This window comes from Carcharhinus amblyrhynchos, chromosome 25 (assembly GCF_965287045.1).
Source record: "Carcharhinus amblyrhynchos chromosome 25, sCarAmb.v2.hapA, whole genome shotgun sequence".
In the NCBI taxonomy this organism is placed as follows: Eukaryota; Metazoa; Chordata; class Chondrichthyes; order Carcharhiniformes; family Carcharhinidae; genus Carcharhinus; species Carcharhinus amblyrhynchos.
This window is the reverse complement of record NC_137348.1, coordinates 26,979,998-26,993,335: the sequence shown is the minus strand read 5'-3', so window position 1 is coordinate 26,993,335 and position 13,338 is coordinate 26,979,998. Positions and strand designations below refer to the sequence as shown.

At 42.7% G+C, this 13,338-nt stretch overlaps 1 protein-coding gene across 2 annotated transcripts in view; it reads right to left on the bottom strand.

Moving 5' to 3' along the window:
- Positions 1-13,338, bottom strand: part of whrna (whirlin a) — a 242,549-nt gene that overhangs the window by 147,430 nt on the left and 81,781 nt on the right. The gene's annotated exons all lie outside the window — the stretch shown is intronic.

Here is a 13,338-nt window from a genome sequence, read left to right as displayed (position 1 = left end):
TGCTTTAGCTGGAGAAAACATACTGACAGACAGTGCCATGTTGTGAAACACATTTTAATGGTGTCTGAACCATTTGTGGGATCATAGAATCCTTACAGTGAAGGAGGCCACTCAGCCCATTGCATCAGTACCGACTCTCCAACATAGCATCAGACCCAGGCCGGACCCCCATATTTATTGCTAATCACCCCCAACCTGCTCATCTTCGGATACTAAAGGGTAATTTAGCATGGCCAATCCACCTGACCTGCACATCGTTGGACTGTAGGAGGAATCAGGAGCACCCGGAGGAAACCCAAGCAGACATGGGGAGAATGTACAAGGTCCATACAGACAGACACCCAAAGCTGGAATTGAACTTGGCAACAGTGCTAACCACTTTGTCACTGTTCACCCATCAGGAAAGATGCATCTTCACCAGCTCAAGTCACTGTGTGGAGTTTTCACGTTCTCCCCGTGTCTGCGTGGGTTTCCTCCAGGTGCTCTGGTTTCCTCCTACAGTCCAAAGATGTACAGGTTACGTTGATTGGTCATGGTAAATTGCCCCTTTTGTCTGGAGGGGAGGGTAGCAGGGTAAATACATGGGGTTATGGGGATAGGATCCGAGTGGCATGGTTGTCAGTGCAGACTCGATGGGCTGCATGGCCTCCATCTGCACTGTAGGAATTCTGTGATTCTGACACTTTTGATGACTGCCAAGCTGACCTTATGTTTTTAACTAACTAATCAAACTAAAAATCATTCTTCAGGTGCAGTGCACAACAACATGATACTTTTGCATTTTTATTTATTTATCAGTGTCACAAGTGGGCTTACATTAATGCTGCAGTGAAGTTACTTTGAAAATCCCCTAGTCGCCACACTCCAGCACCTGTTCAGGTACACTGAGGGAGAATTTAGCATGGCCAATGTACCTAACCAGCACGTCTTTCAAATTGTGGGAGGAAACCAGAGTGTCCAATGGAAAAAAAAACGCAGACACTGGGAGAACATGCAAACTCCGCACAGACAGTGATCCAAGCCAGGAATCAAACCCCGATCCCTGACACTGTGAGGCAGCAGTGCTAACCACTGTGCCACTGCTGTCGGGAATCTATGATGCTAAGCCGACTGCCAAACTATACTGACATATTCTTAAAGCATTGTCCAAACTCAAAATTCTCCTCCTGGTGATAGATAGCGGAGTGCACAATGTTACATTCTTGCATTTTTGGACCCTTACTCATCCATTTATCTGTGATTTATTAGCAGGGGCTGGCATACACAAATGGTAATTCTGTCGAGGTGATAGCCAGTATGTGTGAAATGTAACTGGCGTGCAGAATAATGAAGGAGCCAGCGTTTCATTTCTTAGATGGCGAGAGTAATTAAGAGCAGTGTACTTGTGCTTCACAGCTTGAGCTTTGCGTGCATTGCAGGATCTACATCAACAGCTGCACAATAAATTAATCTTCGACTCAGTTGGGAATGTTTAGGACAATTACGCAATTAGGTTGTGCAATCACTTCTCTTTGTTAGTAGGCGTGTGTTATATAAAGACGGCAATTGAGACTGAAGCTCTATTCTATCCGAAACGGTATCTTTCAAGTTCTTCCCTCTCTTCACCCAATGCTAACCCCAGCCCCCTGCACGAATAAAACAATTCACACAAAGAAAGAGAGTCATCATTGCAATTATTAAATACAGGAGGCATGCATTTAGAATTCAGTTTCTGTTGGTGTTCACTATTGTCTGCAAAATGATCACATATTTCTGAAGCTAACTGGAACATTAGCATCTGTTGATTTGATTTAATTCTCCATAACGAGATTTTGGACTCACAATCACAATATTAAATAAATGCCTGGTATTTACTTCAGAATAATATTACCACAACTGGTATTTATACAGCATCAGAAAAGTACCAAACATCGAGAGTAATAGCAGTTGGTAAATGTCTCCTTCCACTCTGATTTAATTTCCAAATGCTACAATCAAAGTGGACAATTTTGACTTCCATAAAATTGGTGACAGATTCATCTTTCCATTACACAAACACATTGTTCCAAACCCACAACCATTATCATCTAGAAGGACAAGAGCAACAGGTGCATGGGAACACCACCACCTCCAAGCCACTCACCATCCTGACTTGGGAATATATCACCATTCCTTCACAGTTGCTGGGCCAAAATCCTGGAATTCCCTCCCTAACGGCATTGTGAGTCAACCCACAGCACGTGGATTGCAGCAGTTCAAGAAGGCAGCTCACCACCACCTTCTCGAGGGCAACTAGGGATGGGTAATAAATGCGGCCTAGCCAGTGATGCACATGTTCAGCATTGAATAACAAAGAGCATCTTGTTATACCATTGGATAGTATGCACCTAGAGTGGTTGATCCAATGTAACTCATTCCATACTATTGCACAAGCATAACATTGCCTCCAGAGGGTTTTACAACACATGAGGCAACGTTCAGCGTTGCAGTGGCACCGTCTGAAAAAACCTCTCCTGCTATCTCATCCCATCTGCCCTGCTCTCACCTCATGGTCTCTTCTGTTTTCTTTTCTCAAATGTTGATTCACCTTCAAAACCTTCCTGGGTTCTGCTTGTTTCACAGATTCTGGTGGAGTATTCCACATTCCAACATTTCTCTGCATCAATAACAATCCTGTTGATCTCTCTCTTCATTGCTTTGTAATTAACTCATTTTTAACCCTCGAATTAGGCTCACTAACCATTTTTTTTAATAAGATGCCTTATTAAACTCTTTATAATTCTGACTGAATCTATTCAATCTCTGAGTCTAACCAGATTGCATTCCAGATGAGCTCACAGAAGAACAATTGGGTCAAATGGCCTCTATCTGTGCTGTAATACTCCAGTATCTCATAGACTTTGTTTAAATTTAACCTGATCTTCACTTCTTATAAGGTTGCATCTACCCAAGCCCCTAAATCTCGCCAGTTCTCTATTCCTTTAGAGGTTTGACGATTTAGTGAAGATGTCCCCTTAGATGTATCATTTCACATTCTTCTGCATCAAATTCCATCTCAATAACCCACTGAAACAAAATCAAAATACTATTGATGAAGGAAAACTAAAACAAACACAAAATGTCAGAAACACCCAGCAGGTTAAGCAGCCACAGAAAGGGAGAGAGTGGGTAACTTTAACACCCAATGAGTTGAGGTGGGATATTAGTATTTTAAAAATCTCAATCTCAAGTTCAGTCAGGCTCCAATCCTGCCATTTTCAGCTTTAACGCAAGCAAGATTGGCTTCAGGCAACAAACCTGCTCACACGAGGCAGTTAACCTATTTAATTTTTTTATAATATATTTTAATTCGAGAGAGTGCTTCAGATTCCAACTCTTTTCCAGCTGTAATGGGGGCTATCCAGGTCTTCTAGTCTTTGGGTAACCTGATAGCTAGAGAGTGAGACAAGAACTGCTGTACAGTAGAAGTGAGTGTTTTTCCAGCACTGCTTGTGGGCCAGGAGGGTGGGTCCCCCAGCCATTAAGTGAACCCGTTTCCCACTCCATCTGATAGGACACTTCCCCAGGATATGAACCTACTTGTTTTTCCAAGTACTGGAAAGTGGGATTAGAATAGATTGGTGCTTGATGGATAGTGCAGACATGATGGGCCAAAGGGCATCTTGCTGTTCTGTAAAGCTTGTGGCCAAATGGGCCATCTAAAATAGCGATTTATAAAGCACTCTGGGACAATTGGGCAAGAACTAAACCGACAGGCTGCAGTTTGAAGACAGAGAAACAGGCTGCAAACCTGACGAGTGAACAAACAGGATATGGGTCATCTCCAGGATGAAAGAGATTTTCAGATCACACTGGGCTGTGTACTAGACATAACGGCACCGTGACCCCTTATTTAGGAAGGAGGTATTTGACCTACGTGCCTCCAGCACCTACAGACATGGCCACTGGGGCCACACCCAGAGATCGGTGTGGTAGCACCTGATTGGACTTTTATCGATCAGGGGGATCAAGTCCTGGTCAATTGATTGGCAATGGCCAAAAGGGGCGTGAAACCACATGGGGTGTAAAGGGTGCTACACAACCCAGACCCTCTCTCTCTCTGACCCCGCGAATGAGCTACAACAATGGTGACCATCGCCAGCGACAACCAGCACGAGGAGAGCCACCACACCCAAGAAGAAAGGAAGGAAGACCAGAGCGCCAGACCAGACCAAAGGATCAAACTACGCAGACGACTACCGAGACCAACGCACAGATAAAGGCCAATATCTGCTTGGGTACTTGCCAGTCACGCAAAGTTAAGTCAAGGTCCTGTGGTGGACTTGAACTTTAGTATTTTCCTGTAAGATAACTTATTATTGGTTGGGTGGGTAATTATTAATTGTGTGGGTTTAAATAAATATTGGTTGTACTAATAAGACATCTATTCATAGTTATTTTTCCACCGTATAAGGGTTAAAACAGACTGTGCAGCCAGCAACAAGCTCTATGACTTTATAATTGCTAACTCTCATACCCGTCCTACTCTGGACAATTCTGAAATCCCGCAATCACTCAGCCCCGTGATTATTGCTCCTCTGATCACAAATCCCACAACTCTCATCTCTGCCTGGCCCAATCTTCCTCCTGTTAAAGTTTAAGTTTATTTATTCATGTCACAGGCTTACATTAACACTGCAATGAAGTGTTACTGTGAAAGTCCCCAAGTCGCCACACTCTGGTGTCTGTCATGTACACGGAGGGAGAATTTAGCATGGCCAATGCACCTAACCAGTACACCTTTTTGACTGTGGGAGGAAACTGGAGCACCCGGAGGAAACCCACAATGACATGCAGAATGTGCAGACTCCACACATAGTGACCTAAGCTGGGAATCGAACCCAGGTCGCTGGCGCTGTGAGGCAGCAGTGGTAACCACTGTGCCACCGTGCCATGCCAATTAATATCTTAATTTCATTAACAATCTTCCTTTGTAGCCCATCAGCAACTGCTTTTTGAAAATCAATGCTCATAATATCCTTGAAATTCTTTTATCAATACAGTTTAATTTCTGCACAAGAACCCCTTTAAATTTTCAGACATGAATCGTCTATTACAGACTTTTGCTGTCTTGTTCTCAATTAGCCTGTGCCTTATTAAATGGATATTATTTTTTATTCCACGCAATGGGCCTCTCAGTGGTAATACCATTTCTCTTCTCCTGCTATTAGCGCACAAAGTTGTGTTCATCTCCTGATGATTTGCCTGCCAAATGTTCATTAGCACTACCCCTGCAAAATGCTGCATTGCAAATCATAATGGGATGGACGCATCTGGGATATATTTCACTTTATTGCATAGTGGCAAAGAGTGAATAGTAGCCACATAATCTATTTCTGCATATGCAAGTGGAGAAATTATGGATAACTTCCCTTCTATGACATTGGTATTCAAGTTCCCTACCTGCAGAGTTTAGTCCTGTAACATCCAGGGTGAAATTTTCTGGTTGTGCTCACCCCAAGACCCGAAAATCCCACTCAAGGTCAACTGAGCTTTGTATGGGTCTGTCCCGCCCACGACGATTCCAGTGGCAGGCGGGCTGGGAAACCTTCACCCCCATTTTCATGGGAACTATGTTATTCTGTCTCCAAGGTGGTGTCCATCACACATACGCACACTCTCTCTCTCTCCAGGTGCTGTCCACATGTCTTGGTGAATGTTACTTGGAGAATGGCAGATTGGCAAATTATGAGGTCAGCTGGTGACAAATAGTGATTAGACACCAGCGATGTCAGATTGGAGCTCATTGCTCCAGTCAACACCCTCTCAATCTCTCACTTCTTATTGCAGTAAGAAGGACGGCAATATTTAGACCATAAGATGTAGGAGCAGAGATGATCCATCAGGTCTGCACCACTATTCGATCATTTCCAATATATTTCTCAACCACCTTCTCCTGCCTTTTGCCCTTCATCTTTGATCCCTTTACCAATCATTTAAAGGGATCATCAACTATTTGCAGGTTAGTTGTTAATCGATTTGCACTGTTAATTGATTTGCACTGGTGCTTGCTGCAGTTGGGGGAATGTTTGATGGGCTCCAGAGTTGGGAACGTGGAATATGAGTAGCCTGCTCTGCCACTCAGATTGTGCCTGATCATTTGTCACAACACCACTTTCTCCTACTACCTCCATATGCCATTTGAGTCTAGAAATCTATCAATTTCTGTCTTGAACATGCTAAATGATTGATGTTCCACAGCCCTCTGGAATGGAGGGTTCCATAGGTTCACCACCTTCTCAATGAAGGCATTCCCTTTATCCTCAGGTTATGTTGGCTGGTTTTAGACCCACCGTTTATTTGATAGTAAACCCTTGGACTTTAACCTGGTGTTGTGAGACTTCTTATTGTGTTTACCCCAGTCCAATGTTGGCATCTCCACATCATTTAGACTCACCAGCCAGGGAGACATCTCGGGCTGGATTTTCCAGCCATGCTTGTTCCAAAACTGGAAAATCCCGCCCGAGGTCAACGGGCCTTTGCATGGTCCACCCCCGCCCGCTACGGCAGGCAGGACGGGAAGGTTTGTCCTCTTATCTACATCAACCCTGTCATGCCCTGTAAAAAGTTTGTAAGTTTCAATGAGATCACCTCTCATTTTTTGAAAATCTGAGGGGTACAGATGCAGTTTCCTGAATCTCTCCTCTTACGACAATCCTGTCAATGCATGGAGTAATCGGGTGAACCTCCTTTGCACTCTCTCAATGGCAAGAATATCCCTTCTTAGATAAGGGGATTAAAACTGCACACAATACTCCAGGTGATATCTCACCGAGGCTCTACAGTTGCAGCAAGACATCGTTATTCCTGCACTCAAATCCCATTGTGATTAAGGCTAACATAACACTTACCTTCCTGATTTCTTACTGCATCCACGTGCTAACCTTTAGTGACTCATGAACAAGGACACTCAGGTCGCTTTGGACACAAACACTTCCCAACACCTCACCATTTATGAAATAATGCATCTTTCTGTTTTTCCTGTCAAAGTGAATAACTTAGCATGTATTCACATTACATTTCATCTGCCATTTTCTTGCCTACACACTTATCCTGCCTAAGTCTTCTCGAAGTTTCCTTGCATCCTCCTCACAACTTATACTCCCACTCATTTGGTGTCATCAGCAAATCGGCAAATATTACAATTGGTCTCCACATCCAAATCATTTATATAGATGATGAATAACTATGGACCCTATGTGGGACCTTATCAAAAATTTCCTGAAAATCCAAATACTTCACAACCACTCCTTTATCAATGCTGCAAGCAACCTCAAAAATCTCCAACAAGCTTGTCGATCATGATTTCTCTTTCATTAATCCATATTGATTCTGCCCTATTTTACCAATCTTCTGAATATCCAGTTGTTACATGTTTTATAATAGATTTCAACACTTTCCCTCCTATTGACGTCAGACTAACAGGTCTGTAGTTATTGATTTTCACTCTACCTCCCTTCTTGAATAACGGGGTTACATTTACTATTTTCTAGTCTGCAGCAACCTTTCTAAAGTCTACATAATTTTGAAAGATAACTGAGAGATTAAGCTCACCTGGTAGAAGGGATTCATCAACCTTCAATCCAGTTAACATTTCAAGTCCTACCCTTTTAATAATACTAACATCTTTTAGTTCCTCAGGTTCACAAGTCCCTTAGTAGGTTTAATTTGCTGGGTGAAGTCTAAAGGTGTGGCACTGGACATGGGAACAGTAGTTTTCAAATTCCCTTGGACAATAGCATGACAGGGAGAATGAGTAAAGGTAACACAAGGCAGGATAAGCAGGATAAGGTAGAGGAGGAGGAGGAGGGGGGGGAAGAAAGGGGCCGTCAGCAGGAAGTTATATCTGCCCACACTATTTAGGGAGCTACTCTTCTGCCTGAATATCAGTGAAGGACAATGCTTCACAAAGGACATTTTCATTGAAATCTGCTACCTGCTGCTAGGAGCAAAGTGAGGAAGGCATTTTTAAAAATTCATTTACAGGATATGGACATCGCTGGCTGGGCAGCATTTATTGCTTGTCCCTACTTGCCCTCTATTTCAAAGGGCATTTGAGATTCAACCACACTGCTGTGAATCTGGCGTTACATGTAGGCCACACCAGGTAGCGAAACAGATGAGTTTTTATGACAATCAGCAATGGTTTCATGGTCATCGGTAGATTCTTAATTTCAAATATTTTTTATTACATTCAAATTGTACCACCTGCTGTGGTGGGATTCGAACCCGGTTCCCAGATATTATTGGGTTCTCTGGATTACTAATCCAGTGACAATACCATTACGTCAGTACCTCCCACCTGTAGCTGTGAAGGTGAAGAGATTTTTTATGTGTTGGGCTCTATCCAGTTTGGGGAAGGTGATATTTGTGGCATCTCACAGTTCACTGGCACAAAAGGAAGCCACTGCATTCTAAGAGAGATGGATTCATTTAATTCTCTTTTGTCAAGCTAAGTGAGTACACAGTTTTGTGAAGATTGTAGACTTTCCCATGGTGCAGCATGTCATTGACTGCGCACACAGATCATTGCAAGTGCCATGTGCCAGTTCTGAGATCGACCACAGCCAAAAGGGATTCATTTCCAAAACTATTCAGATGATGTGTAACCAAATGCAACGTATCCAGCAAGTCACTGCCAGAATCCTGGCATCAGCCGTGATGCTTTCCTTTATGGCAGAATGTTGTGTTCAACCGTGCATTCTCTCAATAGTGGGCTTAACACAGGCTGCACGCAACAATGAACAGGCAGCATGAAGTTTGTGTTCTGCCTGAACCATACACAGATAATCCTGCATCAAGATCCCTCACGTCTGCTTGTAAGCTCTGTCCAGTTTTCCAGCTAAACTCTCAGCTGATGGTGGAAACACACTGCATCGCAGTTATTATAAATTATGGCACAGAACTCTTCTGTAGTGGGGAAGTGCCAAGGATAGGATTTTGAACAAAAAAAGGAAACTGATAACACTTTGGCAAAACATAGACCAGATCAAACCTCCTAATCAAGCCCTACTCTGAAAAACCCCAGGGGAAAATGCTAGCATAATAGAACAGCATTATCCCAAATTAGAACAAACATTCTAACAATTAGGAGCAATTATGCTGCTGCAGTAACAGCAAAGGCTGCAGGTTACAGACCAAGTGCATTGGTGTTAGATGGAGACTGTTAAAGAAAATCCTGCATAGAAACATAACTCAAAGGCAGAGAGAATATTGTCACATCAGAATAAGTATGAACACCTAATGCTGAAAATAAGCAGGGTAACACCTGGGCAATAGTGAAGTTTCCAGGAATGTCGAAGAGTATATTCATCTCACTAATCTGAATTTTTATCCTGTTAATAAAGCCTGAAGAATATTAGCACCACTCCATTCAATTATAATGCTTAAGGGGGGCAGAAATAAAGGCCACATGTAGTCAAATAAAGTGCCTGAAATTCGCGGCTGGGGGCGGTAGTGGAAACAGATATAACAGTGACTTCTAAGTGGCATCTTGACAAACACATGAATAGGATGAGAATGGAGGGATATGGTCCCTGGAAGGGTAGGGAGTTTTAGGTCATGGGCTGCATGGTAGGTACAGGTTTAGAGGGTCAAAGGGCATGTTCCAGTGCTGTAATTTTCCTTGTTCTTTATTTTTTTCCAGTAAGACAGTCAGTGCGATGTGAAAGTTGCTTTTTTTTTTAGATTGTTCATGGGGTGTGGGCATCGCCAGCTCGGGCTAGAATTTATTGCCCATCCCTCGTGGTCCTCGAGAAGGTGGCAGTGAGCTGCCTTCTTGAGCTACTGCAGTGCACGTGGTCTAGATCCACCCATGGTGCTGTTAGTGTGGGAGTGAGTACGATAGCTGGTTTGCTTATATCCTGCTGTGGCAGTTGGTATTGTGTCACTTTTCCCTCCTGCCTATCTTTCTGATGATCCATAGCACTGTTCCTCCTGACTTTGGAACTACAGTTTAATGAAGAATCCAAATGTGGATAATAATATTAGTGATCTCAAGGTTGGACTTCAGTGTAAACAAGACGAAAATGAAAATTCCAAGCATAGACTTTTTTTTTCCAAAGCTAAAGGATCTTCACTATGGGAACCATGAATATTTCATCACTTGCACAGTATTTTATTTCTAACTCATTGAGTTTATCATTTTTTCGGTATAAGTCCCTAATGCTGTTGCTTCTCACAGATATTGACAGATGAACACTGAGCTGTTCTTATTTGCATTAGAATAAAGAGACACGCTAGACTCATAAAAACGTAAAGATCACAATATCCAAACCAGTAATTAAGAAAAGCAGAGCATCGTTTCTTTGTGGAAACTGTAATAAATATTGTTGTAAGGGTGTACTATGGGGAATACCCATATCATGAGAGTCATATCTGTTTGAATGGGTCAGGATGCTATAGAAACCTTTTATCTAATCAAACCAGGGAAGATGTGGGATTCTGGCATCTTGTTCTTTCACACAACCTCACATATAACTTTTCAGTCTTGCAGAGCAGGAGAAAAACATGAGTCGGCCAATGTTTTTGTTGTGGTCTGTGGGGTGACTGACATGGGCAGAAACTCACCCTGATATTTAACAGGCTTCAAACTAAGCTATTAAAATGCTTTCATGATATGGCCAAAATTCTCAACCAACAAGTCCTTCCAATACACCTTCGGTCCTTTTCCTGAGTCAGCCAGAACCATGTATTGGGGAGGCGATGTCCTAGTGGTATTATCGTTAGGCTATTAATCCAGAAATTCAACTAAAGTTCTGGGGACCCAGGTTCAAGTCCCACCACTTCAAATGGTGGAATTTGAATTCAGTAAAAAATATCTGGAATTAACTAGGAATATCTACTGATGACCATGAAACCACTGTCGATTGTCGGAAAAACCCATCTGGTTCGTTAATGTCTTTTAGGAAAGGTAATCTGTTGTCCTTACCTGGTGTGGCCTATATGTGACTCCAGAGCCACAGCAATGTGATTAACTCCCAACTCCCCTGCAAGGGCAACTAGGAATGGGCAATAACTGCTGGCCAGCCAGCGACACTCATGTCCCACAAATGAATAAAAAAAAATTGAATGGGCCAAATGGCTTCCTTCCACACTGTAGGGATTCTACGTGGTAGCTGCAATACAACAGCTTCCCCATGTTTTTTAATAGACTCAACATAAGGGTTCTTGCTATGGGCTGAAGTTGGTGGCAAGCGTCCTTCTCACTTTGAGGGTCCTAGAAGAAGAAGCTATGGAAAAATTCATGTTCTGGAACTCCTGATTGCCTGATCCACATTATAATCTGTCCTCATAAAAAAGTGCAGAGATCTAGGGTGCAAGTTGATAAAGCCTAGGCCAAGTATGCACAGGGGTACAGCTGGAGTTTATCCAGTCAAAATTGATTTGATTTGATTTATTATTGTCACATGTATTGTTTCTTGCGCACTTTACACTAACTGCATAGTTAACTAGTACTTACCAGTTAAGATGACCCTACCCATTAGGATAATGGTTTGTACTGCGATCTGAAGCTAAGTGGGAATAATTTCAGCCTTAAATTTCAGATCACTGAGTTTCAGATTCTGTTGAGAGACAGAGTGGCTGGGGAGATGGTGATGTGCTGGCATTGTCACTGGACTATTAATCCAGAGAACTAGGGTCACGCTCTGGGTACCTGGGTTTGAATCCCACCACAGGAGATTAAAAAATCTGGAAGCAAAGAGTGTAATAGTGATCACAAAACCAGGAAATCTGCCATCATTACCTGGCCTGACCTACATATGACTCCAGCTGCGCAGTAATGTGGTTGACTCTTAAGCTGCTCTTTGAAATGGCCTAGCAAGCCACTCAGTTCTAGGGCAATTAGGGATGGTCCATCAATGCTGGCCCAGCCAGCGACACCAACATCCCTTGAATGATTTTCAAAAAAATCATTATCAGGTGTGGAACATTTCTGGGCTCTCTGGTTTGTGTCTCAGATTTCGAGTTGACTACGAGGACTAACTTAGTTTTGAGATTCCATTGGCAGTTTGTCATCTTCTAATGGCCGTGGTGGGAATTCTCTGGCCATTTATGCCCCACTGCTGCTGCCAGCGAGATGGAGAATTTGGCGCTCAGCAAAATCTCTGTTCACTGCAGCAGGAGCGGAGAATCCGAGCTGTGGGTGAGGTCAGGGATTCCGGCCCCTTGGCTTCAAACCAAGGTACTGACCCAACACCCTCCCCTCAACAGGCATAGTTGGCATTGGTCAATCAACAAGGAGGGACATGAATGCACAAGTAGCTAATACCAGGAACCTCTCAAGAATATATAACAGTGGGTGAGGGATAGGAGACACAAAATTAATGGAAAAATTATTGTGGACATAGGACAGGAGGCACTCGGAAGTGAGCAGACCCAGAGCACAAAACATTTTGGAAATCATGACCAAGTGGAAAGTAAAGCCAGAATCATTACTGAATTGAAGTGTAATGGGGAGGAACATTCCTCAAACTCCTGACCAAATTTCCTTTCCTTCAGAAACCACTTGTTTAGAATGGTTACAGCGCAGATGGAAGCCATTTGGCCCACGATGTCCATGCCAGCTCTCTGAAAGAGCAACTCGGCTGGTCCTAATTCCCCACTGTCTTATCTGCAGCCCTGCAAATATTTATCTTCAGCTGGTCATCCAATTCAATCTTTAAAGCCATGATTGAATGTGCCTTTAGCAGGCAGAACATTCCAGATTTTAAGCACACTGCATTAAAAAAAATACATCTTTCATTATGCTGCCTTTGATTCTATTGCCAATCTTTTTAAAAATTAATTTGATGAGGTGTGAGCATTGCTGGCTGGGCCAGCATTCATTGCCCATTCCTAACTGCCCTCCACTTCAGACAACAACATTTGAGAGTCAAGTACATTGCTGTGGCTCTGGAGTCACATGGAGACCAGACTGGGTAAGGACAGCAGATTTCCTTCCCTAAAGGGCATTAGTGAAACAGATGGATTTAAAGTAATTGATTCATGGTCATTAGATTTTAATGCAACATTTTTGATGAATTCAAATTTCAGTCTCCTACTTCTAGTCACATCTCTGTTCTGTCAGAACAACAGAGTGAAAAGAATAATGTTCTCAAAGTAGCTTCAAGTATTGGGTGTCTGAACTTCCAGATTCCACCTGCATTGTTTGATGGCCACAATTCTTAACTCAGTTTTTTTTAAACCTTGTTTCATCTCTGATCTATCTTTTGAACTCTGTGGATTTTCTTTCAGCACATTTTAATGTTTTGTTTCCTTGCCAATTCATATCATTCTCTCCTCACTGAAGGGCTTAATTTTGACTTCAAATGTGATTCT